Source organism: Miscanthus floridulus, chromosome 16, assembly GCF_019320115.1.
Source record: "Miscanthus floridulus cultivar M001 chromosome 16, ASM1932011v1, whole genome shotgun sequence".
Classification (NCBI taxonomy): domain Eukaryota; kingdom Viridiplantae; phylum Streptophyta; class Magnoliopsida; order Poales; family Poaceae; genus Miscanthus; species Miscanthus floridulus.
In genome coordinates this window covers 4030763-4057037 of record NC_089595.1, presented here as the reverse complement: position 1 = coordinate 4057037, position 26275 = coordinate 4030763, and the positions used below count along the sequence as shown (strand labels likewise).

The window sequence follows — 26275 nt, the reverse complement described above, 5'->3', positions numbered from 1 at the left end:
CAGCTGATTGATCTTTTATGAGCCATAATATAAGTTAGTTATCGATCTGCATCGTAGTTTGTAAGGCTGCATAAGCTGATTGATCTCTTATGAATCATAATATAGATCAAAGTTATCGATCTTGTGTTAAATAACTTGTTGTTTAACACAATATCACCAGTTATCGAATTCGTTAAGATTAGTAAGATTTTCCTTGCTGTTTTTGTTTGATTCACTAGTTATCAATTTTGCTATAATTAATGTTTTATTAATTATAACAAAATCACTAGATTGAGATAGAGATAGATCGGCATCATATCATCTTAATTGGTCATCCTCTGATCTGGTCATGCTTCAAATCTTATAATCAATGGCTTAATTTTACTGGATCGGTTGTTTTATCTCTATTCCAGTCAAACATAGTATGCATCCAAAGACATGTTTCAATCTTGAATAAACCCACTAGTTAATGAGATCTATTCTAAGGACACTACCATAGCTGCATCGATCCGGTCGAACCTCGCTGGTAAGACTTTAGATTAGAAATTATTGATTAGTGGTCTTGTTCATGATGAAGATATGTACTATATTTGTTTGCTATGACTGCATTGGCTATTTTAGCCGATTTGCCTATACTCTCACGCATATAGCATGTTTTCATGAATCTGTCAACATGTAGATGGTTTTATAGATTCTTTGGCTTTAGTTTATTGTCATTATCATAGCTGCATCGATCTGATCAAACCTCACTATTGATGATAATAGATTAGACTCAAAACTACTTGTAGAATCATTTATATTAGATAGTCGATTTGTTCGCATGTTGTACTCTTTTTTATCAAACTCATCGGCTTGACGCTTTATATCCATCATATTCCATTTAGCCGATGATGCTTTTTGATGTTCCATGAGTATCAGTTATTTCGGTTCATATTATTGTCATTTAATATTAGTTGATAATCCTTGATTTAAAGATCTTCATTTCATGGATACGCTGGATATTGATTATTTAGTCGATAGCCTCATTGAATCAACTATCTGGTCACATATTGGAACTGTCTGGTGTGACACCGACATGTTCCACCTTAAACTACTGATTATTCTCTCCTTATTAATTGTAGGGTCAAATTGATTGGCACGCCTTTGGTCCTGAAACTGACTGTTCTTGTGTTGAAGCTAAGCAGATCTTTGGATTCACTCTGTCAAGATCATCCGGCTTGCTGTGTGTTGATCACATCGCCACATTTTTGTGTCAACAATGACAAACCTCTCATAAGGGTCAACAAAGCTTGACTAAACTCAATGCAAAACAAGTAACATTTGAGTGGAAGTTTTCGTAGCCTAAATATAAGCATGTGTGGGTCTGGTAGGAATTCAAGCTTTGTCATACAGGATCTCATCATGTAGAATTTTTATATTTTTCAAAAGATAAATCTCCATAACTTAGTATCACTAGGAACAAGACAAATAGCAGCTCAGGCCTTCTCATATCATATCCGTCAATTACCTAGACTTAGATCAAGCATTGCTACCCCATGAGTTTCAAGTTCAGAGCAAATTTTCATGTCAAATCAATTCTATCCAAATCTCAGGAGAATTCAAGGTTGAAAACTAGGTACTTGAAAGGAATTATAATGGAGCATCTATTCATCATTTCTTAAGCAAATTAAACTTAAAGCAAACTATACACACTCTTTTAAGCTCTTAAAAACAAGACAAGAAACTAAAGCACACCTTAAGCAAATTAAACTTAAAGCAAACTATACACACTCTTTTTGTTTGGTTTTCATTTTTCATATTTTTTTAGATCACTCCACAGTAATATATATATAACATAAAGGCAAATTTTTATTTTGTTTTCTTGGTTATGCATTTTTTAATAAAAATTCAAAATTTAACTAAAGAATATAATAAAATACAAGAAAAAAACTTACCTGAAGTAATGGGCCTCCTCCCACAAGATGGTTAATGTTGTGGTCTCTTAGAAAGGTAGATCAATGTTGAGACCCTAGAATAAATACTACCAATTCTGGTTGTCCTGCTCCTGGTGTTGCAGGATTGCGGCAAGGCGTTGTCCTTCTTATTACCACTGGGAATATTGGTGCAGAGTGTTCTGAATCTCATGCTGGTTCTCCTCAATGGTGGTGAGCCTAGTGTCAATGCGAGCGTGTTCCATCTGCTGCTCATGGTGACCCATGGGCGGTGGATGGTGGCCCTTGTGCTAGTTGTGGAAGCCACGAATAGAGAGGGACATGCGTCCTCCCTGGTAGCCGCTAGAGACCTCCTCATAGGACTGCTGCTGGTAGTAGTCAAAATTGTCATCCGACCATTGCCCACTTGAGCCCTATTGCCAGGGACTCTCTGAATGATGTGAAGTAGGCTACTCCCACCCAGCATGTCTAGGTTGGTGCATAAGGGAAGATCCCGACTGGTCGCAGCCTGCATGCATAGGATGGTGTACCTAGGAAGGTCCTGCTTGATCAAATCTTGTGTAGCCAGTGAAGGAAGGGCCTTCTAGAATGGGGTCATCTCCACGGTACCGAGGTTGTGGGTTGTGAGTGATCCTCATAGAGGCACTCCTGTGAGGTGCTTCCTCCTTCCTCTGCTAATCAAAGACAAGCGAATCCACTACATATAGACCGATGTTCTGGTTTGGTAATGAGACCTCGGTTGTATAATCTACATACATCATGACAAGTTTCCCATCTCTTTCCTTTTTTAACATATGTGCATGATTAAAGTAATCATAATCAATAAGCCAATGGGGAACATCAATGTAAGTAATAGAAGCATCTTCTAGCAGGCCCAAACTTTTAGCTATACGGGTGACCAAAGAAGTGCAACCAACATCTCCCTTAAGACCAGGAATTTCTAATCAATGATTCATCATGAATTTCACGGGCGAGACCTTTTCCCTTTTAATTATGGCATAAAGCAGTTTTAGTTCACCATTCCTAACTGTGCGAAAATCACTTCTAGGAAATAAGGAAAAACCCAACCATTTTTGCATGAATCGCAAAGTATGATGGTGAATTTCATTGGTGCGAGGGCGGTAGCAAACAATTTCTTTTGAAATCTCCATCCAAAACATATTCCTACCAAAGTCTTGTATGGCAGAGTCTATGTCAATTATGCACTGAGAGTGAAATCCAAGAAGTTCACTAAAAATTTCTAGGGAATAGAAAAATCTTTCCCAAAAAGTCTAAATGAAACTTCCGAATCGGTAGTCCTAGGTCTTTAGCTTTTTGTAGATGTTCTTCTCCCTATCTCCTCGGAGCTTGAGCTGCTTCTCTAGTAGAAGAGCATTCCTCTCCACGGGGGCTGATTGGGATGATGCTCCAATAGTGGGGGATAGCGGATTGACCTCCATGTAGGTGCTTGCTCGGGACGAAGAACTCCTCATTGAACGGAATGACATCGCCCGTTTGAGCTGGGCGGCGATCTTGCTCATTTTCTTGAAAAATAGAGAAAAACAACACAACTCATGGAACGGGATTAGGAGATGAAAATGTTAGCGGTTAGTCATCCAGAGTCAGTAGTACGAGGGTTAGTCGTCTAAAATTGCCTAATGAATATTCTAATCAAGATTTTAGCATGAATTCTTTTTAATTCCCTCTCTTGATTTGGATAGCACTACCAGTCTTAAACTCTATTTTTCTTTCTCAAATTTCAGCAGCACCTCTCTTACTCCAACACTGCTTCTACCAAGGAAAATTCAACTACAAAATTTGGATTTGCAATTTCAAACTCAGGAGCTGGATTGCAGTTATGGGTGTGGCCAAGAGCAAGCAGGAGGAGTGGGATTTATAGGCAGCGCAGCAACAGGCCGGCCGGCCTAGTGGTGGGGCTAGCCAGCCCCACACCTTGGCCAAATGGCCTCTCCAATTTCCTGATGCTTCTTTACTTCATGGTTAAGCAAGGTGTGTGCTCCTTTCGGTGGATATGTGAAGAGATACAATCAGTAGTGGTGGAGAGTGGAAACAGGTGATAGTGGTGGTTATGGAGGTGATGGAAGTGATAGGTGGTGGTTGAGTGGGTCCCATGTGCCTATATTTTTACCATATACATACGTATATATATATGCAATGCAAAAATATTTTATGATAATATGAAATATAACAAGATGAATGATGGTATTTTTAATTTTTTATACCTCCACAAAAAAATATTTCATACGGATTTTTACTCCATAAAAATTGTTTACATGGGGCTTAAGTTTTTATAATGCCATGATGAGAATTTTTGTTTCATGATGCAGGTGATGAAAAGTAAATATGCTAAGATAAAATGATTAATGCAGTATGAAAAATAAATATGGATAACTACCGAGTTACCTCCCGGCGTAGGTTCATAATTTTAAGTCCACCGAACCAGACTTCTCCGTTCGGGTTTATTCCTTGGTTGCATCAGTCGGTCCCGGAGATGGAGACCTTGATACTCGCTTCTCATGCCATTCCAGATTGGAGCATTGTTCCGGTCTTGGCTTGAAAGCGAACCGCTCTTCCTTTCCATTAATATGGAATTTAATCTCTCCAACTCTGACATCAATGTGAGCATTTGTAGTGCTTAGGAAGGGTCTCCCAAGAATGAGGGGTATCTTCATGTCTTCCTGCATGTCAAGTACTACAAAATCTATGTGAACAAAAAAGTTTTGTATTTTTATCGAAATGTTTTCAGCGATTCCTGTAGGGTAGCGGACCGATTGGTCGGCTAGTTGCAAGTACATTGATGTTGGCATGAGGGTTGAATAGTTGGGCTTGTCAAAGACATTTTTGGGCATGACATTGACGCTTGCTCCAAGATTGCATAACGCATTCTCAAAGTTCAGGCTCCTGATCGAACAATCGATAGTGGGACATCCTGGATCCTTCTTCTTGACAGGTGAAGTGTTTAGGATGGCCGCACTACACTCCTTCGTTAACTTGATTACCTTAGTGGAAGGCAGTGGTCTTTTGTTGTTGAGGATGTCTCTGAGATACTTCGTGTAGGTAGGTACCTATATGGCATCTAGCAACGGAATATTGATATATAACTTTTGAATTACCTCTACGAACTTACCAAACTACTCATCTATTTTGGCTTTCCGATTTCTACGTGGAAATGGTCAGAGGGTCATGTCATGAAAATCTTGTTGTAACTCTCGCTTTTGTGGCCCAACTTCTTCAACTTCATCGGTTGTCTTCTCATCTTCCTATACTACCACTGGTGTCTTACCTGTCCTTATTGAATATGGTGGATCACGAGTATACTTACCACCTCTTGTGGTTATGCCTTTTACTTTCTCAAGGTTAGTGGCAAATGGTAGAGTAGTAGCCAACTGGGCTAATTGTGATTCTATCTTTTCATTATCGGCAAGTTGGTCTTTTATGGTGGAAGAAAAACTATCCATTTTAGTATTATGCTTTCTAGGATCTTATCATTAAAAGCAAGCTTCTTAGAAATATTCTCATTAATCCTAGCTTGTTCTAAGATCAAGTCTCTCAAGGATGGATGTTTAGAATTAGAAGAATTATAGTAATTACCTGGGTACTTACCTTAGTAAGTCGACTATTGTTATTGAATCCACCCTTGTCTCTGTTGTTGTGGAGCAGAATTGTTGACGATGTTTGCATCCTCCTAATATTCAAGGAATTCTAACTCCAAGTATTCTCCACATACATTTTAGGAATTAAAGGCATCTTGAATAGCCTAACGATCTTTCTTGTAATTGGCTCGTTGTTCAAGCTAATTTAACAGTACGTCCATCTTAGTTGACAGTGCACACACCTCTTCTGGTACTTCTTCACTCTTATTACATAATTGGATATTACATGATGACCAGCCTTGATTAGAGGCTATCTTTTCCATAAGAGTTTTAGCTTTTCCAAGGGTGAGTGACATAAATAATCCTCCAGTAGTTGCATCCAATTGTCCGCGAGCTTTCTGAGTTAATCCATGGTAAAAGCCTTGCATGAGCAACCAATCTTCCATCCCATGATGAGGACAATCTGAAATATATTCTTGGAAATGTTCCCATACTTTTGGAATGGTTTCTCCCTTCTGTGTTGGAAATTTGAAATCTTTCCTCTTAAGGCATTGGTCTTGCCTATAGGGAAGAACTTTTCTAGGAAGGCCTTTGAATACTTTGCCCACATGTTGATGTGATCCTTGTTGATGTAGAACCACTGCTTTGCTCATCCCACAAGTGAGAATGGAAACAAGCAAAGTAGTATGATATCTTGAGCAACGTCCTTGATGACGACTGTGCTGCTAATCTCTAGAAAATTCTAAAGGTGAGCACTAGCATCTTCATGTGCCTTTCCACTAAATGGGGTACCTTGCACCATGTTGATGAGGCTTGGCTTGAGCTCAAACTCAAGGTTGTTGGTTCTAAGTGTTGGTCCAGTGCGGATGTTCTCAGTGCGTGGAGCAGAGAATTCATGTAGAGTTTTGTTAGCCCTAGCTTCAGAAACTGGTGTTGAGTTTCCTCTTAATTAGATTGATTCAAATTGGAAGTTGTTGGTGAATCACAACCAAGTCTGCAATACCCTATATAAGATATGAACAAAGACAAACAAGGGTAAGCCTGCTAAACAAGAGGTTATGATTTCACCAATAAGTATTTATTTGATCAATTCTCTGTAGCCATGTGCCCCACCCCGGCAACGGTGATAGAAATGCTTGTTGATATTTCTTAGCATCACTCTTTACTAAGTTGTCATCCCTAGCATGATGCCAGAAATGCGTTGTTGGTAATTATTTAGAAGGCTTGTAAATTTATATATATACTGAGTAATCCGCAATAGCCTAGGAGTGTAGAATGCATCCACAAGCAAGGTGTGTGCTCCTTTCGGTGGATATGTGAAGAGATACAATCCGTAGTGGTGGAGAGTGGAAACAGGTGATAGTGGTGGTTATGGAGGTGATGGAAGTGATAGGTGGTGGTTGAGTGGGTCCCATGTGTCTATATTTTTACCATATACATACGTATATATATATGCAATGCAAAAATATTTTATGATAATATGAAATATAACAAGATGAATGATGGTATTTTTAATTTTTTATACCTCCACAAAAAAATATTTCATACGGATTTTTACTCCATAAAAATTGTTTACATGGGGCTTAAGTTTTTATAATGCCATGATGAGAATTTTTGTTTCATGATGCAGGTGATGAAAAGTAAATATGCTAAGATAAAATGATTAATGCAGTATGAAAAGTAAATATGGATAACTACCGAGTTACCTCCCGGCATAGGTTCATAATTTTAAGTCCACCGAACCAGACTTCTCTGTTCAGGTTTATTCCTTGGTTGCATCAGTCGGTCCCGGAGATGGAGACCGTGATACTCGCTTCTCATGCCATTCCAGATTGGAGCATTGTTCCGGTCTTGGCTTGAAAGCGAACCGCTCTTCCTTTCCATTAATATGGAATTTAATCTCTCCAACTCTGACATCAATGTGAGCATTTGTAGTGCTTAGGAAGGGTCTCCCAAGAATGAGGGGTATCTTCATGTCTTCCTGCATGTCAAGTACTATAAAATCTATGTGAACAAAAAAGTTTTGTATTTTTATCGAAATGTTTTCAGCGATTCCTGTAGGGTAGCGGACCGATTGGTCGGCTAGTTGCAAGTACATTGATGTTGGCATGAGGGTTGAATAGTTGGGCTTGTCAAAGACATTTTTGGGCATGACATTGACGCTTGCTCCAAGATTGCATAACGCATTCTCAAAGTTCAGGCTCCTGATCGAACAATCGATAGTGGGACATCCTGGATCCTTCTTCTCGACAGGTGAAGTGTTTAGGATGGCCGCACTACACTCCTCCGTTAACTTGATTACCTTAGTGGAAGGCAGTGGTCTTTTGTTGTTGAGGATGTCTCTGAGATACTTCGTGTAGGTAGGTACCTGTATGGCATCTAGCAATGGAATATTGATATATAACTTTTGAATTACCTCTACGAACTTACCAAACTACTCATCTATTTTGGCTTTCTGATTTCTATGTCGAAATGGTCGGAGGGTCGTGTCATGAAAATCTTATTGTAACTCTCGCTTTTGTGGCCCAACTTCTTCAACTTCATCGGTTGTCTTCTCATCTTCCTATACTACCACTGGTGTCTTACCTGTCCTTATCGAATATGGTGGATCACGAGTATACTTACCACCTCTTGTGGTTATGGCTTTTACCTTCTCAAGATTAGTGGCAAATGGTAGAGCAGTAGCCAACTGGGCTAATTGTGACTCTATCTTTTCATTATCGGCAGTTGGTCTATTATGGTGGAAGAAAAACTATCCATTTTAGTATTATGCTTTCTAGGATCTTATCATTAAAAGCAAGCTTCTTAGAAATATTCTCATTAATCCTAGCTTGTTCTAAGATCAAGTCTCTCAAGGATGGATGTTTAGAATTAGAAGAATTATAGTAATTACCTGGGTACTTACCTTAGTAAGTCGACTATTGTTATTGAATCCACCCTTGTCTCTGTTGTTGTGGAGCAGAATTGTTGACGATGTTTGCATCCTCCTAATATTCAGGGAATTCTAACTCCAAGTATTCTCCACATACATTTTAGGAATTAAAGGCATCTTGAATAGCCTAACGATCTTTCTTGAAATTGGCTTGCTGTTCAAGCTAATTTAATAGTACGTCCATCTTAGTTGACAGTGCACACACCTCTTCTGGTACTTCTTCACTCTTATTACATAATTGAATATTACATGATGACCAGCCTTGATTTGAGGCTATCTTTTCCATAAGAGTCTTAGCTTTTCCAAGGGTGAGTGACATAAATAATCCTCTAGCAGTTGCATCCAATTGTCCGCGAGCTTTCTGAGTTAATCCATGGTAAAAGCCTTTCATGAGCAACCAATCTTCCATCCCATGATGAGGACAATCTGAAATATATTCTTGGAACTGGTCCCATACTTTTGGAATGGTTTCTCCCTTCTGCTGTTGGAAATTTGAAATCTTTCCTCTTAAGGCATTGGTCTTGCCTATAGGGAAGAACTTTTCTAGGAAGGCCTTTGAATACTTTGCCCACATGTTGATGTGATCCTTGTTGATGTAGAACCACTGCTTTGCTCATCCCACAAGTGAGAATGGAAACAAGCAAAGTAGTATGATATCTTGAGCAACGTCCTTGATGACGACTGTGCTGCTAATCTCTAGAAAATTCTGAAGGTGAGCACTAGCATCTTCATGTGCCTTTCCGCTGAATGGGGTACCTTGCACCATGTTGATGAGGCTTGGCTTTAGCTCAAACTCAAGGTTGTTGGTTCTGAGTGTTGGTCCAGTGCGGATGTTCTCAGTGCTTGGAGCAGAGAATTCATGTAGAGTTTTGTTAGCCCTAGCTTCAGAAACTGGTGTTGAGTTTCCTCTTAATTAGATTGATTCAGATTGGGAGTTGTTGGTGAATCACAACCAAGTCTGCAATACCCTGTATAAGATATGAACAAAGACAAACAAGGGTAAGCCTGCTAAACAAGAGGTTATGATTTCACCAATAAGTATTTATTTGATCAATTCTCTATAGCCATGCGCCCCACCCCGGCAACGGTGATAGAAATGCTTATTGATATTTCTTAGCATCACTCTTTACTAAGTTGTCATCCCTAGCATGATGCCAGAAATGCATTGTTGGTAATTATTTAGAAGACTTGTAAGTTTATATATATATATACTGAGTAATCTGCAATAGCCTAGGAGTGTAGAATGCATCCACAAGCAAGGTGTGTGCTCCTTTCGGTGGATATGTGAAGAGATACAATCCGTAGTGGTGGAGAGTGGAAACAGGTGATAGTGGTGGTTATGGAGGTGATGGAAGTGATAGGTGGTGGTTGAGTGGGTCCCATGTGTCTATATTTTTACCATATACATGCGTATATATATGCAATGCAAAAATATTTTATGACAATATGAAATATAACAAGATGAATGATGGTATTTTTAATTTTTTATACCTCCACGGTAAATATTTCATACGGATTTTTACTCCGTAAAAATTGTTTACATGGGGCTTAAGTTTATATAATGCCATGATGAGAATTTTTGTTTCATGATGCAGGTGATGAAAAGTAAATATGCTAAGATAAAATGATTAATGCAGTATGAAAAGTAAATATGGATAACTACCGAGTTACCTCCCGGCGTAGGTTCATAATTTTAAGTCCACCGAACCAGACTTCTCCGTTCGGGTTTATTCCTTGGTTGCATCAGTCGGTCCCGGAGATGGAGACCTTGATACTCGCTTCTCATGCCATTCTAGATTGGAGCATTGTTCCGGTCTTGGCTCGAAAGCGAACCGCTCTTCCTTTCCATTAATATGGAATTTAATCTCTCCAACTCTGACATCAATGTGAGCATTTGTAGTGCTTAGGAAGGGTCTCCCAAGAATGAGGGGTATCTTCATGTCTTCCTGCATGTCAAGTACTACAAAATCTATGTGAACAAAAAAGTTTTTTATTTTTATCAAAATGTTTTCAGCGATTCCTGTAGGGTAGCGGACCGATTGGTCGGCTAGTTGCAAGTACATTGATGTTGGCATGAGGGTTGAATAGTTGGGCTTGTCAAAGACATTTTTGGGCATGACATTGACGCTTGCTCCAAGATTGCATAACGCATTCTCAAAGTTCAGGCTCCTGATCGAACAATCGATAGTGGGACATCCTGGATCCTTCTTCTTGACAGGTGAAGTGTTTAGGATGGCCGCACTACACTCCTCCGTTAACTTGATTACCTTAGTGGAAGGCAGTGGTCTTTTGTTGTTGAGGATGTCTTTGAGATACTTCATGTAGGTAGGTACCTGTATGGCATCTAGCAATGGAATATTGATATATAACTTTTGAATTACCTCTACGAACTTACCAAACTACTCATCTATTTTGGCTTTCTGATTTCTGTGTCAAAATGGTCGGAGGGTCGTGTCATGAAAATCTTGTTGTAACTCTCGCTTTTGTGGCCCAACTTCTTCAACTTCATCGGTTGTCTTCTCATCTTCCTATACTACCATTGGTGTCTTACCTGTCCTTATCGAATATGGTGGATCACGAGTATACTTACCACCTCTTGTGGCTATGGCTTTTACCTTCTCAAGATTAGTGGCAAATGGTAGAGCAGTAGCCAACTGGGCTAATTGTGACTCTATCTTTTCATTATCGGCAATTGGTCTATTATGGTGGAAGAAAAACTATCCATTTTAGTATTATGCTTTCTAGGATCTTATCATTAAAAGCAAGCTTCTTAGAAATATTCTCATTAATCCTAGCTTGTTCTAAGATCAAGTCTCTCAAGGATGGATGTTTAGAATTAGAAGAATTATAGTAATTACCTGGGTACTTACCTTAGTAAGTCGACTATTGTTATTGAATCCACCCTTGTCTCTGTTGTTGTGGAGCAGAATTGTTGACGATGTTTGCATCCTCCTAATATTCAGGGAATTCTAACTCCAAGTATTCTCCACATACATTTTAGGAATTAAAGGCATCTTGAATAGCCTAACAATCTTTCTTGTAATTGGCTCGCTGTTCAAGCTAATTTAACAGTACGTCCATCTTAGTTGACAGTGCACACACCTCTTCTGGTACTTCTTCACTCTTATTACATAATTGAATATTACATGATGACCAGCCTTGATTTGAGGCTATCTTTTCCATAAGAGTCTTAGCTTTTCCAAGGGTGAGTGACATAAATAATCCTCTAGCAGTTGCATCCAATTGTCCGCGAGCTTTCTGAGTTAATCCATGGTAAAAGCCTTTCATGAGCAACCAATCTTCCATCCCATGATGAGGACAATCTGAAATATATTCTTGGAACTAGTCCCATACTTTTGGAATGGTTTCTCCCTTCTACTGTTGGAATTTTGAAATCTTTCCTCTTAAGGCATTGGTCTTGCCTATAGGGAAGAACTTTTCTAGGAAGGCCTTTGAATACTTTGCCCACATGTTGATGTGATCCTTGTTGATGTAGAACCACTGCTTTGCTCGTCCCACAAGTGAGAATGGAAACAAGCAAAGTAGTATGATATCTTGAGCAACGTCCTTGATGACGACTGTGCTGCTAATCTCTAGAAAATTCTAAAGGTGAGCACTAGCATCTTCATGTGCCTTTCCGCTGAATGGGGTACCTTGCACCATGTTGATGAGGCTTGGCTTTAGCTCAAACTCAAGGTTGTTGGTTCTGAGTGTTGGTCCAGTGCGGATGTTCTCAGTGCTTGGAGCAGAGAATTCATGTAGAGTTTTGTTAGCCCTAGCTTCAGAAACTGGTGTTGAGTTTCCTCTTGATTAGATTGATTCAGATTGGGAGTTGTTGGTGAATCACAACCAAGTCTGCAATACCCTGTATAAGATATGAACAAAGACAAACAAGGGTAAGCCTGCTAAACAAGAGGTTATGATTTCACCAATAAGTATTTATTTGATCAATTCTCTATAGCCATGTGCCCCACCCCGGCAACGGTGATAGAAATGCTTATTGATATTTCTTAGCATCACTCTTTACTAAGTTGTCATCCCTAGCATGATGCCAGAAATGCGTTGTTGGTAATTATTTAGAAGACTTGTAAATTTATATATATACTGAGTAATCCGCAATAGCCTAGGAGTGTAGAATGCATCCACAAGCAAGGTGTGTGCTCCTTTCGGTGGATATGTGAAGAGATACAATCCGAAGTGGTGGAGAGTGGAAACAGGTGATAGTGGTGGTTATGGAGGTGATGGAAGTGATAGGTGGTGGTTGGGTGGGTCCCATGTGTCTATATTTTTACCATATACATGCGTATATATATGCAATGCAAAAATATTTTATGATAATATGAAATATAACAAGATGAATGATGGTATTTTTAATTTTTTATACCTCCACGGTAAATATTTCATACGGATTTTTACTCCATAAAAATTGTTTACATGGGGCTTAAGTTTTTATAATGCCATGATGAGAATTTTTGTTTCATGATGCAGGTGATGAAAAGTAAATATGCTAAGATAAAATGATTAATGCAGTATGAAAAGTAAATATGGATAACTACCGATTTACCTCCCGGCGTAGGTTCATAATTTTAAGTCCACCGATCCAGACTTCTCCGTTCGGGTTTATTCCTTGGTTGCATCAGTCGGTCCCGGAGATGGAGACCTTGATACTCGCTTCTCATGCCATTCTAGATTGGAGCATTGTTCCGGTCTTGGCTCGAAAGCGAACCGCTCTTCCTTTCCATTAATATGGAATTTAATCTCTCCAACTCTGACATCAATGTGAGCATTTGTAGTGCTTAGGAAGGGTCTCCCAAGAATGAGGGGTATCTTCATGTCTTCCTACATGTCAAGTACTACAAAATCTATGTGAACAAAAAAGTTTTGTATTTTTATCGAAATGTTTTCAGCGATTCCTATAGGGTAGCGGACCGATTGGTCGGCTAGTTGCAAGTACATTGATGTTGGCATGAGGGTTGAATAGTTGGGCTTGTCAAAGACCTTTTTGGGCATGACATTGACACTTGCTCCAAGATTGCATAACGCATTCTCAAAGTTCAGGCTCCTGATCGAACAATCGATAGTGGGACATCCTGGATCCTTCTTCTTGACAGGTGAAGTGTTTAGGATGGCCACACTACACTCCTCCATTAACTTGATTACCTTAGTGGAAGGCAGTGGTCTTTTGTTGTTGAGGATGTCTCTGAGATACTTCGTGTAGGTAGGTACCTGTATGGCATCTAGCAACGGAATATTGATATATAACTTTTGAATTACCTCTACGAACTTACCAAACTACTCATCTATTTTGGCTTTCCGATTTCTGTGTGGAAATGGTCGGAGGGTCATGTCATGAAAATCTTGTTGTAACTCTTGCTTTTGTGGTCCAACTTCTTCAACTTCATCGGTTGTCTTCTCATCTTCCTATACTACCACTGGTGTCTTACCTGTCCTTATCGAATATGGTGGATCACGAGTATACTTACCACCTCTTGTGGTTATGGCTTTTACCTTCTCAAGGTTAGTGGCAAATGGTAGAGTAGTAGCCAACTAGGCTAATTGTGATTCTATCTTTTCATTATCGGCAAGTTGGTCTTTTATGGTGGAAGAAAAACAATCCATTTTAGTATTATGCTTTCTAGGATCTTATCATTAAAAGCAAGCTTCTTAGAAATATTCTCATTAATCCTAGCTTGTTCTAAGATCAAGTCTCTTAAGGATGGATGTTTAGAATTAGAAGAATTATAGTAATTACCTGGGTACTTATCTTAGTAAGTCAACTATTGTTATTGAATCCACCCTTGTCTCTGTTGTTGTGGAGCAGAATTGTTGACGATGTTTGCATCCTCCTAATATTCAGGGAATTCTAACTCCAAGTATTCTCCACATACATTTTAGGAATTAAAGGCATCTTGAATAGCCTAATGATGTTTCTTGTAATTGGCTCGCTGTTCAAGCTAATTTAACAGTACGTCCATCTTAGTTGATAGTGCACACACCTCTTCTGGTACTTCTTCACTCTTATTACATAATTGAATATTACATGATGACCAGCCTTGATTAGAGGCTATCTTTTCCATAAGAGTTTTAGCTTTTCCAAGGGTGAGTGACATAAATAATCCTCCAGCAGTTGCATCCAATTGTCCGTGAGCTTTCTAAGTTAATCCATGGTAAAAGCCTTGCATGAGCAACCAATCTTCCATCCCATGATGAGGACAATCTGAAATATATTCTTGGAAATGTTCCCATACTTTTGGAATGGTTTCTCCCTTCTGCTGTTGGAAATTTGAAATCTTTCCTCTTAAGGCATTGGTCTAGCCTATAGGGAAGAACTTTTCTAGGAAGGCCTTTGAATACTTTGCCCACATGTTGATGTGATCCTTGTTGATGTAGAACCACTGCTTTGCTCGTCCCACAAGTGAGAATGGAAACAAGCAAAGTAGTATGATATCTTGAGCAACGTCCTTGATGACGACTATGCTGCTAATCTCTAGAAAATTCTAAAGGTGAGCACTAGCATCTTCATGTGCCTTTCCGCTGAATGGGGTACCTTGCACCATGTTGATGAGGCTTGGCTTGAGCTCAAACTCAAGGATGTTGGTTCTGAGTGTTGGTCCAGTGCGGATGTTCTTAGTGCTTGGAGCAGAGAATTCATGTAGAGTTTTGTTAGCCCTAGCTTCAGAAACTGGTGTTGAGTTTCCTCTTAATTAGATTGATTCAGATTGGGAGTTGTTGGTGAATCACAACCAAGTCTGCAATACCCTATATAAGATATGAACAAAGACAAACAAGGGTAAGCCTGCTAAACAAGAGGTTATGATTTCATCAATAAGTATTTATTTGATCAATTCTCTATAGCCATGTGCCCCACCCTGGCAACGGTGATAGAAATGCTTGTTGATATTTCTTAGCATCACTCTTTACTAAGTTGTCATCCCTAGCATGATGCCAGAAATGCATTGTTGGTAATTATCTAGAAGACTTGTAAATTTATATATATACTAAGTAATCCGCAATAGCCTAGGAGTGTAGAATGCATCCACAAGCAAGGTGTGTGCTCCTTTCGGTGGATATGTGAAGAGATACAATCAGTAGTGGTGGAGAGTGGAAACAAGTGATAGTGGTGGTTATGGAGGTGATGGAAGTGATAGGTGGTGGTTGAGTGGGTCCCATGTGTCTATATTTTTACCATATACATACGTATATATATATGCAATGCAAAAATATTTTATGATAATATGAAATATAACAAGATGAATGATGGTCTTTTTAATTTTTTATACCTCCACGGTAAATATTTCATACGGATTTTTACTCCGTAAAAATTGTTTATGTGGGGCTTAAGTTTTTATAATGCCATGATGAGAATTTTTGTTTCATGATGCAGGTGATGAAAAGTAAATATGCTAAGATAAAATGATTAATGCAGTATGAAAAGTAAATATGGATAACTACCGAGTTACCTCCCGGCGTAGGTTCATAATTTTAAGTCCACCGAACCAGACTTCTCCGTTCGGGTTTATTCCTTGGTTGCATCAGTCGGTCCCGGAGATGGAGACCTTGATACTCGCTTCTCATGCCATTCTAGATTGGAGCATTGTTCCAGTCTTGGCTCGAAAGCGAACCGCTCTTCCTTTCCATTAATATGGAATTTAATCTCTCCAACTCTGACATCAATGTGAGCATTTGTAGTGCTTAGGAAGGGTCTCCCAAGAATGAGGGGTATCTTCATGTCTTCCTGCATGTCAAGTACTACAAAATCTATGTGAACAAAAAAGTTTTGTATTTTTATGGAAATGTTTTCAGCGATTCCTATAGGGTAGCGGACCAATTGGTCGGCTAGTTGCAAGTACATTGATGTTGGCATGAGGGTTGAATAGTTGGGCTTGTCAAAGACCTTTTTGGGCATGACATTGACACTTGCTCCAAGATTGCATAACACATTCTCAAAGTTCAGGCTCCTGATCGAACAATCGATAGTGGGACATCCTGGATCCTTCTTCTTGACAGGTGAAGTGTTTAGGATGGCCGCACTACACTCCTCTGTTAACTTGATTACCTCAGTGGAAGGCAGTGGTCTTTTGTTGTTGAGGATGTCTCTGAGATACTTCGTGTAGGTAGGTACCTGTATGGCATCTAGCAATGGAATATTGATATATAACTTTTGAATTACCTCTACGAACTTACCAAACTACTCATCTATTTTGGCTTTCTGATTTCTGTGTCAAAATGGTCGGAGGGTCGTGTCATGAAAATCTTGTTGTAACTCTCGCTTTTGTGGCCCAACTTCTTCAACTTCATCGGTTGTCTTCTCATCTTCCTATACTACCACTGGTGTCTTACCTGTCCTTATCGAATATGGTGGATCACGAGTATACTTACCACCTCTTGTGGTTATGGCTTTTACCTTCTCAAGGTTAGTGGCAAATGGTAGAGCAGTAGCCAACTGGGCTAATTGTGATTCTATCTTTTCATTATCGGCAAGTTGGTCTTTTATGGTGGAAGAAAAACTATCCATTTTAGTATTATGCTTTCTAGGATCTTATCATTAAAAGAAAGCTTCTTAGAAATATTCTCATTAATCCTAGCTTGTTCTAAGATCTAGTCTCTCAAGGATGGATGTTTAAAATTAGAAGAATTATAGTAATTACCTGGGTACTTACCTTAGTAAGTCAACTATTGTTATTGAATCCACCCTTGTCTCTGTTGTTGTGGAGCAGAATTGTTGACAATGTTTGCATCCTCCTAATATTTAGGGAATTCTAACCCCATGTATTCTCCACATACATTTTAGGAATTAAAGGCATCTTGAATAGCCTAATGATCTTTCTTGTAATTGGCTCGCTGTTCAAGCTAATTTTACAGTACGTCCATCTTAGTTGACAGTGCACACACCTCTTCTGGTACTTCTTCACTCTTATTACATAATTGAATATTACATGATGACCAGCCTTGATTAGAGGCTATCTTTTCCATAAGAGTTTTAGCTTTTCCAAGGGTGAGTGACATAAATAATCCTCCAGCGGTTGCATCCAATTGTCCGCGAGCTTTCTGAGTTAATCCATGGTAAAAGCCTTGCATGAGCAACCAATCTTCCATCCCATGATGAGGACAATCTAAAATATATTCTTGGAACTGGTCCCATACTTTTGGAATGGTTTCTCCCATCTATGTTGGAAATTTGAAATCTTTCCTCTTAAGGCATTGGTCTTGCCTATAGGGAAGAACTTTTCTAGGAAGGCCTTTGAATACTTTGCCCACATGTTGATGTGATCCTTGTTGATGTAGAACCACTGCTTTGCTCGTCCCACAAGTGAGAATGGAAACAAGCAAAGTAGTATGATATCTTGAGCAACGTCCTTGATGACGACTGTGCTGCTAATCTCTAGAAAATTCTGAAGGTGAGCACTAGCATCTTCATGTGCCTTTCCGCTGAATGGAGTACCTTGCACCATGTTGATGAGGCTTGGCTTGAGCTCAAACTCAAGGTTGTAGGTTCTGAGTGTTGGTCCAGTGTGGATGTTCTCAATGCTTGGAGCAGAGAATTCACGTAGAGTTTTGTTAGCCCTAGCTTCAGAAACTAGTGTTGAGTTTCCTTTTAATTAGATTGATTCAGATTGGAAGTTGTTGGTGAATCACAACCAAGTCTGCAATACCCTATATAAGATATGAACAAAGACAAACAAGGGTAAGCCTGCTAAAGAAGAGGTTATGATTTCATCAATAAGTATTTATTTGATCAATTCTCTATAGCCATGTGCCCCACCCCAGCAATGGTGACAGAAATGCTTGTTGATATTTCTTAGCATCACTCTTTACTAAGTTGTCATCCCTAGCATGATGCCAGAAATGTGTTGTTGGTAATTATTTAGAAGACTTGTAAATTTATATATATACTAAGTAATCCGCAATAGCCTAGGAGTGTAGATTGCATCCACAGGCAAACAATATCTAAGCACCATGCTTACATAGTGTCAACCACTTAACTCACTCGAGTAGCGAGCTAAGAGCTTTGCGAACATATGCACAAATTCATCATCAATCATAACTATATCAAGCATATAACCAGAGCAAACTAGGAACATAATAAATAGCAACATAATATTGAAGTAGCATAAAGTCATAAAATATGAGATATATTGGATATACCAGTCTCCAGATGGCAGATCTAAAATCCTGAGCAATAGACCACACTCTACTTGAACCTTGCTAGTTAGCGTATACTAGAAACTTGAAAAATTGGAGCTCTACTCTCTTCTCTCTAGAAACCCTAATTTCTAGTCTGATCTTGACTTATGGCAGCGTGCTCCGGAGGGGGGAAGGGGCTGATTATATAGGCCGGAGCATCCAACATGAGCCCTCGGATTAAACCGACTTGAATAAACGGCATAGATGCAATCCTTAAGGCGGTGGAGAACCAACGTACGAAGGAGGGACTGTTAGGTGGGCCCAGGGGGCTAGGCGGCCTATAGGTGGGGCCGAGCGGCCCCACCAGGCAGCCTTCTGCCCTCTGCTTCGGTGACGTGGCTTCTAGAGTCCTCTAGAACCTTCTAGAGTTTGTTTTGCCGCGAATAAGTGCAATTTTATTTGACGTTTTGATCCTCCTTGATGGTTTTCTGAAATAACCCTGCTGAAAACATAGATTCAACAAAACTCGTGGAAATTGTTAGATTAAACCCCTAAGTCTATGTTGGTGATTGTTTTCATGCTTTATTTCAAGTTATATTGAAGTTTATAATGTATGATAACTACCGCAACAGCAATATTCTGTTGCTTTATGCTGGTTCTTGCTTGTTCAAGGTGTAGTGTTTCATATGTGGTTTTTCTAATATTTTTTTCCTTGTGTTTTTTTGTTTTGTATGTATACAGAGAGATGTCGTCGTACCACAACACCCATGTTTACTCCATCAGCAAGCTTGCGCTTGAGACTTAACAATCTTGAGGAATCCTTGCTGGGGGCTTTCTTTTTCTATGTTTCTAGTGTTGTCACAAATGCAAGGAGTGCATGCACTGATGGGGCATCAGTGGAGGAGCTTACATGTAGTAAAAACCAGTGCCGAGACTAACGATGTCTCATCAGCGTAAATGGAGGAGATGTGCACTATTTTGATCAGTGTACAGTTGGGAAATCAATGCTCCTGCATCTCAGGTCAAACACGCCTTCTATGGTATGACAAGTTGCGATTCCCTAGGGAGCGCGATGGTTCCCGAGGTGAAGCACGCCGGTTGAAAAAAAAATCTTTATCTTGCCTTGCCCTAGAGTCCCTCTGATGGTCCGAGCATTGTAAATCTGACCAAGCCGGACATGCCTTCAGTCTGCCCCTCGACTATTGTGACTGCTTGGATTGGAATCAAATAAGTACAGAAAAGACATATCACAACAGCACCAGGCATTCAAGTCTCAAGCATATCAAAAGCTCCTTTTCTCGAATCACTTCTTGTGTCCTGCTTTCCTAACGCATTCGCTTCACTCTCATATTTTACTGCGCTCGCAAGTCTGACATATGGCACATTTGATCTCATTGGCCACTATATAGTATAGAGTTATGAGTATAACTATTGCCTATGGAGTGCACTCGGTCACAACATTTGTATCAGTAGTAGTAGTAGTAGTCATGAGTGGCCTTGATCTATGTTGAACCAAACTCGTCTTATTTTCGTGTATTTGATAATATTTGTTGAACTTGCAAGAACCATGCATCAAGGATTATTTTTATTCTGAAATTTTATACTTTACAGGATCACACAAGGTCCAGCCGTCTAAAATCTTGACTACCCGGATGACGTGCTCCTGCCTTCCCACGTAGGCCCATGCGCGTGGGTGGCATCAGCAGCCTGTTGTAGTAGGGGACATCACTTCCTAGTCTGTTGCATTGACGTGATGGGGCAAAGCCCTGCTGCCCACCCACGCAAATGTCTCGGTATTGGGGTGGTCGATGGCCCACAAACTATAATAGCAGAGACAAGGGCGAGAGGGAAGGTTATACCTGCTGCCTTCTCTCTCCAGAGCTCCTGATTCCATCCCCAAGATTTTGCCTTCCACCTTACCGCGCCGCCAATGCCTCCTACTAGGACCATGGCGGAGCAGACGAGTTCATGTGTCGATGTGGAGTCCCCGGAGGCCTTAAACGCTGGCAATCCTCCACCGACAGACAGATCTCTCGTCGGCCTGCTCTCTAACCCACCAATTCCCCCTTTGGAGGTGGATCATCACTGCTCTTGATGTTGTTTATCTTCATTTTATAGAGGCATCTTCATCCACGGTCACACTCGGAAAGCAGCCCCGTGAGGCATCCCCTGATGGAGGCAGACACCCGTGATTCCATGCCATTCTGCGCCGGTTAGTTTGGTAAAAGGTGTTTGCCTTCTCAATCAGATCGCTCTCCCCCTTATTCTATATGGGCTTGAACTTGGCTTGCATTGTGCAATGCTTCTTCCATGGTGGCGCCATCCCCGGTGGTGGGGCTTTCCCCCGGTGGTGCCAGAGAGTCGTCCTATCGCCGCTAACCGCTGCTGAGCCTGTCTATCCCCGCACAGCCCTCTCGGTTCTAAAGTGGGTGAATCGTCAAAAGAGCATGAATCCTTAGACGACGTAGAGTACCGTCAATTATTGAAGAATTACCACGAGGTCCAAGCGGATTTGTCATCGACCAGGCTAAACGCCGAGATGCTTTGTGGTGAGCTGGACGCCATGCGCGACGCACTTGAAGCTTCCAAGAATTTGGTCTCCTAGGCGTGAGGCAACATGGCGATCGCCTAGGGGTAGGTCCAACACATGACAAACCATACTATGGTATGGAGCGCGCGGGTCGGCTCCCTGCAGCAGTCCGTGCTAGCCTCCGGTAACATGGCCTTCCCTGTTGGAATAGTGGATAATTTGTTCGCCACAGAGGAGCATCTCCGAGCCCTGCTAGCCCGCCTTTGAGCCATGGTGACCGAAGCTATTCGTTAGGGGGCTGCCACGGCGCTGGCTACTACCCAGCTTTAGATTGGCATAGCGGTTAACATTCGTGTGGTGGACCAAGGTTTTTTGCCGGGTTCGACGGACGATGACATCACCGATCTGATCAAGTGTTTCGAGCCAGGCGCCAACGCCATCTTACCAAAGGTGGACGTGGATGAGATCCTACATGCCAACCTTGACCCTTGATCTGTGTGACATATCAATACTATTAGTAGTCATGAATAGGTTTGATCTATGGGACGCCCTTGCAAATATGTGAACTCTTATTTGCATGTTGGTGTTAACTTTATTTGAACTTTGTATTAGACCTTGTTTGGATGCAAGTGTATCCACCTTAATCCACATGTGTTGGAGTGGAATGGAATGGAATTTAGTTTAATTCCACTCTAATCCACTTCAACACATGTGGATTGAGATGAATACATGGACATCCTTGTTTGGATGCATGTGTATCCACTTTAATCCACATGTGTTGGAGTGGAATAGAATGGAATTTAGTTTAGTTCCACTTCAATACATGTAGATTGAGATGAATACATGCGCATCCAAACAAGGCCTTAGGTGGGTTAACCTCTGTTGAGCGTGGTGTAGCTCAGGTCCTTTGGTCATTTTGTAGCTAGTTTGTAGCCCCTGTTGGTTGCTTTTTGCTGTAGATTTCTTTCTAGTTGTCTTTGATCTGATCTATAATATGCTAAACATTCATGAGTGCCTTTGATCTCTGTTGAAGCCAACACGTGTCTTTGATGAACTTGAAAGGACCATGCAGCAAGGAGTTCATCTGAACAAGTCTAGAATATTGTTTTTACTTTTGCTTTTCTGTTGTTTTGTTTTAATTTTATTTGTTTCCTTTAGGGATTCAATGAAAGTACTCATATGAAATAGGTTTCCATGTATAACATGAGATGTGTCCGGCCCGGTCAGACTTATGATGATGGGACTTTCTTGCGTGCATAGTAAATTTGAATACCTATGTGGCTCACTAAAGGAAACAAATCTGAAGAAGGTACATGTGACAACCATTACAATTTCAGCACCAGGAGCAAGTCTCGCACTTACAATTTATTGAGCATGGTGTAGCTCAAGTCATTTGGTTTCTGTTTGTTTTTTGTTGCCTTGGTGTCTTTGTCAATCTTTGTTGAACTTGCAAGAATCTTACAGCGAGGAGCAAGTCTCACCTCAGTGTAATGCAGAGCAGAGGAGCCATTGATGTTGAAATGTTATTGCACACGTAAGAAAGTCCGATCGCAAGTCTCGCCTCAGTCTAATGCAAAGCAGATGAGCCATTGGTGTTGAAAAGTTATTGCACACATAAGAAAGTTTGACCTCTATACATTTGAACGCGTCTGACAGTATCCTCCATAGTTTTCCTCGTCTTCCTATGATGCTTGTTACTGTGTCGTTTATGATTTTAAGTTTGGTTAACTTAACAGTTGCATAGCCTAGTAGTACAATATGGTGGGTGCATTATAGTGCTTTTGAAGTGACATTTTTTTGTATTTTGGAGTGCCCTCATCAGCATACCCTATGTACCCATGATATTAGAAATCAATATAAGTATTGTACTATAGCTGAATTAACGGATGAAACGGCGACAGGAGCTGTAACACCACCATAACACATGTGCACACCAAACAGATAATTCAATTTGCAAACAAAACAAAGATGGCACACTAGTTTAGCTAAAATAATGACAACATCCATCATTAAGGAAATTAACATGTCCATAAACAAGCAAACAACATTGGTCCATTTAAAATGCATGAAAGAGCGATTCATCAAATGCAGCTTTATTTACTGCTCTACTAATGAATCCAAGAACAAGGGAACACAAGGAAGATAGTATGGTCTACATATGAACTCTTTTTTAATGGTATGTCTACCATACCCAAAAGACACGGACAGGGATGACATAACTTTTTTATTGTCCATGTTATATACGATGATGGTTCCATCCTCCCTAGCAAAGAAAATCAAATTCCATTCTTGGTGAACTGTGATCACTATGTCCTCATCATCAAAACCTATGTAACCAAATCTAATATTAATCCTTCCAAACAGGATCCGTGTGGTGACTGTATGCTTCAATCTCCAATTATCAGTACCATAGTCTTCAAGGATCCAGATTGAAAGCTTGGAATCATTGGGACCATCAATAGTACATAAACACAAGTGACCCTGAGCTTGATGCATGGAGTGGTGAAGACCATCTGGTCTATCAATTTTCCTCCATATGTTTCCCTCCATATCCACAGCAAATATCATAAAGTACCTCCTAGAGTGCCCCATAATGTGTAGAAAACCGTTAAGAAACACACTTGGTTGTCTATTAAATGTCACATCAGTATGCTCACCCCATTCAAATTCCTTATAGATCCATGCTACAATTGAGATGAGTAGATCTCCACACCTACGCACACAGTGTTGATATCCACATATTCAATCACATGGAAGTACGAGGAGGCTATCAGATCGAACGCCAAGCGAGCCTCACCAACAGCATGGCCAACATCATGGGTGCTAGGCGGCAGAATTTTAAACTTTTGGGTCATTGGATTGCAGACAACATAGCGGTATCCATCAGCCCCAAGGCATCAGCATAGGATGAGGCTGTTGCAGCAATCAGAGAGAGCAACATTATCAATGTTGAAGGGCAAGATTTCCAAGGAGCAGGGGCGTACACCACGGACGATGCTGGTGAAGTTTCAATTGCCGTTATCACTATCGTAGAAGAAGCTGGCCACAGTCTAGGGCAGCTTCTTATGGTTGTTGGGGTCTGAGATGAGGTCTTTCCAGGGGCGACAAATACATTTGCAACAGAATAAGGAGCGAGCGGGGAGGCGGCGGAGGATCTAAAAAATGAGATCCTCCATGAGGTTGGCCAGTATGTTCCTCTTGTTGGGGGCCTATTCCATTTTGTCAGCGTGCAGTATGATGAGAGCTTCCTCAGTAATAAGATCACTGAAGAGGAAAATAATTCAACAAAAATGCATTAGTGAAGTCCACAACTCATATCAAAGTGCAACTATTAACAATTTTCATGGTACGACCTCATGTAAATTTAGAGTAGCACCACATAGATATTGTAAGGAAAATGGACCCTTGGCCCATTTACTTTGGATTTTGGTGTTTGATGACCAACACAACCAAATTGGACTAATGAACTTGCAAGTGATTGTTTTGTAGCTCAATAGGATGCAAGACGTGACTTGAGCACAAGAGAAGACCCAAGATATCAAGCAAAGTCCAAGCATGAAGATAGGAACCAAGCCATATGCAAGATCACGAAGAAATGAGCTCACAGAAGTGACCGGACACTGGACCGGACGCTGGAAGAAAGGGACCGAATGCTCTGATCAAGAGGCTCGACAACAAGCGTGACCGGACACTGGACCGAACGCTGGCGGCAGATTGATCGGACGCAGGACAGTAGAGTCCGGTTGAGTATAGAGAGGTTCCAGAGCGGCGAAACTACGACCGGACGCGTCCGGTGGCAGGTGACCGGACACTGACAGCGTCCGATCAGTTGATCGTGGCTCCAACGGTCGGGACGACCAGACATGTCCGGTTAGGATGATTTCAGCGTCCGGTCAATAGCAGAAAAGCGGGATTTCATCCCCAATGGCTACTTTCTCGGTGGGGCTTATAAATACAACCCCCAACCGGCCAAATGAGTGGAGTGGAGCTAAGGAAACATACCAAGGGTGTTGATACATCATTTTAGTGATCTCCACTTGCCTAGTGCTTAGTGTTTCATTAGGTGATTAGCGTAGGTGTTTTGCGAAGTGCTTAGGTTAATTAGACCACCGCTTATGCGCTTGCTCTAGGTTTAGGCCTAGTGTTTAGTGAGGTTTGCATACCTCTTACCACTCGGTGCTTGCGTGCACCATTGTTGTACATCGGAGGGGCTTGTAGTCTTGCGAGATCACACCAACCGTGTTTGTGGTGTGGCCGCCACCGTGTACCGTAGGGAACAAGGCCCGCGGCGTTTCGGCCGGAAGCTTGATAGTGAAGACGGCGGGGAGCATCTGGGAGAGGCTTGCCGGAAGGCACGTCGGAGACCCACTTGTGCATGGGGAAGGCTCGAGGCTATCCACGGAGTTACCCGACCGGGAGCTTGGCCCTTGCGAGGAATTCCTTGCGAGGGGCTCCAACGAGGACTAGGGGGAAGCTTGCGCGCTTCTCAATACCTCGGTAAAAATACCGGAGTCGTCGACGGGAGTTTGCATATCTCTACCTTGCTCTTTAGCTTCCACATTTACATTAATTGTCTTACTCCTTTTGTGGTAGAGATAGCAACACACTAGCTAAACCATAGTTGCACATTTAGATAGTTTATCTTTTGCATAGGTTTTGCTAAGGTTAGAAAAAGAGGCCATAGTTTAGAGTTAGAGTTTTAAGTTGCCTAATTCACCCCCCCCCCCCCCCCCCTCTTAGGTGTCATGGTCCCTTCAATTGGTATCAGAGCCGGTTGGCTCAATTTGGACCTTTGGCTTAACCGCTGTTGAGCTGACGCCATTTAGAGTGGTTGGGATGGATACCTCTAGGCCTCCGCACTTTGACGGCACTAACTTCTCCTGTTATAAAGCTAGAATGGCTTGCCACCTTGAAGTGGTTGATTTGGGAGTTTGGAGAGTCAATCGTGACGGGATGAAACCCCTCAAGAATCCCGATAAACCCACTAAGAGTGAAGAAAAGGAAATTCATATCAATGCTAGAGCTAAGAATTCCTTGTTTGAATCTTTTAGCATGGATGTGTTTAACCAAGTGTTCACTTTAAACACGGCACATGAAATTTGGTTAAAACTCCAAGAGCTCCATGACGACACAAGTAATGTCCATGAGCAAAACATTGTCTAGCTAAACAAAATTACGATTCCTT

General features: G+C 40.9%; 5 non-coding genes across 5 annotated transcripts; all 5 read left to right on the top strand.

Moving 5' to 3' along the window:
• The first annotated feature begins 5947 nt into the window (after positions 1-5947).
• On the top strand, positions 5948-6053 carry LOC136514513 (small nucleolar RNA R71). The gene has a single exon (XR_010773672.1). It is a non-coding gene; the product is annotated as a small nucleolar RNA R71 (small nucleolar RNA).
• A 2789-nt stretch (positions 6054-8842) lies between these two features.
• Positions 8843-8949, top strand: LOC136514702 (small nucleolar RNA R71). Its single transcript, XR_010773841.1, has one exon. It is a non-coding gene; the product is annotated as a small nucleolar RNA R71 (small nucleolar RNA).
• A 2790-nt stretch (positions 8950-11739) lies between these two features.
• LOC136514519 (small nucleolar RNA R71) lies at positions 11740-11846 on the top strand. The gene has a single exon (XR_010773678.1). It is a non-coding gene; the product is annotated as a small nucleolar RNA R71 (small nucleolar RNA).
• A 2787-nt stretch (positions 11847-14633) lies between these two features.
• On the top strand, positions 14634-14740 carry LOC136514685 (small nucleolar RNA R71). Its single transcript, XR_010773825.1, has one exon. It is a non-coding gene; the product is annotated as a small nucleolar RNA R71 (small nucleolar RNA).
• Positions 14741-17529: 2789 nt separating this feature from the next.
• LOC136514543 (small nucleolar RNA R71) lies at positions 17530-17635 on the top strand. Its single transcript, XR_010773698.1, has one exon. It is a non-coding gene; the product is annotated as a small nucleolar RNA R71 (small nucleolar RNA).
• The last annotated feature ends 8640 nt before the right edge of the window (positions 17636-26275 follow it).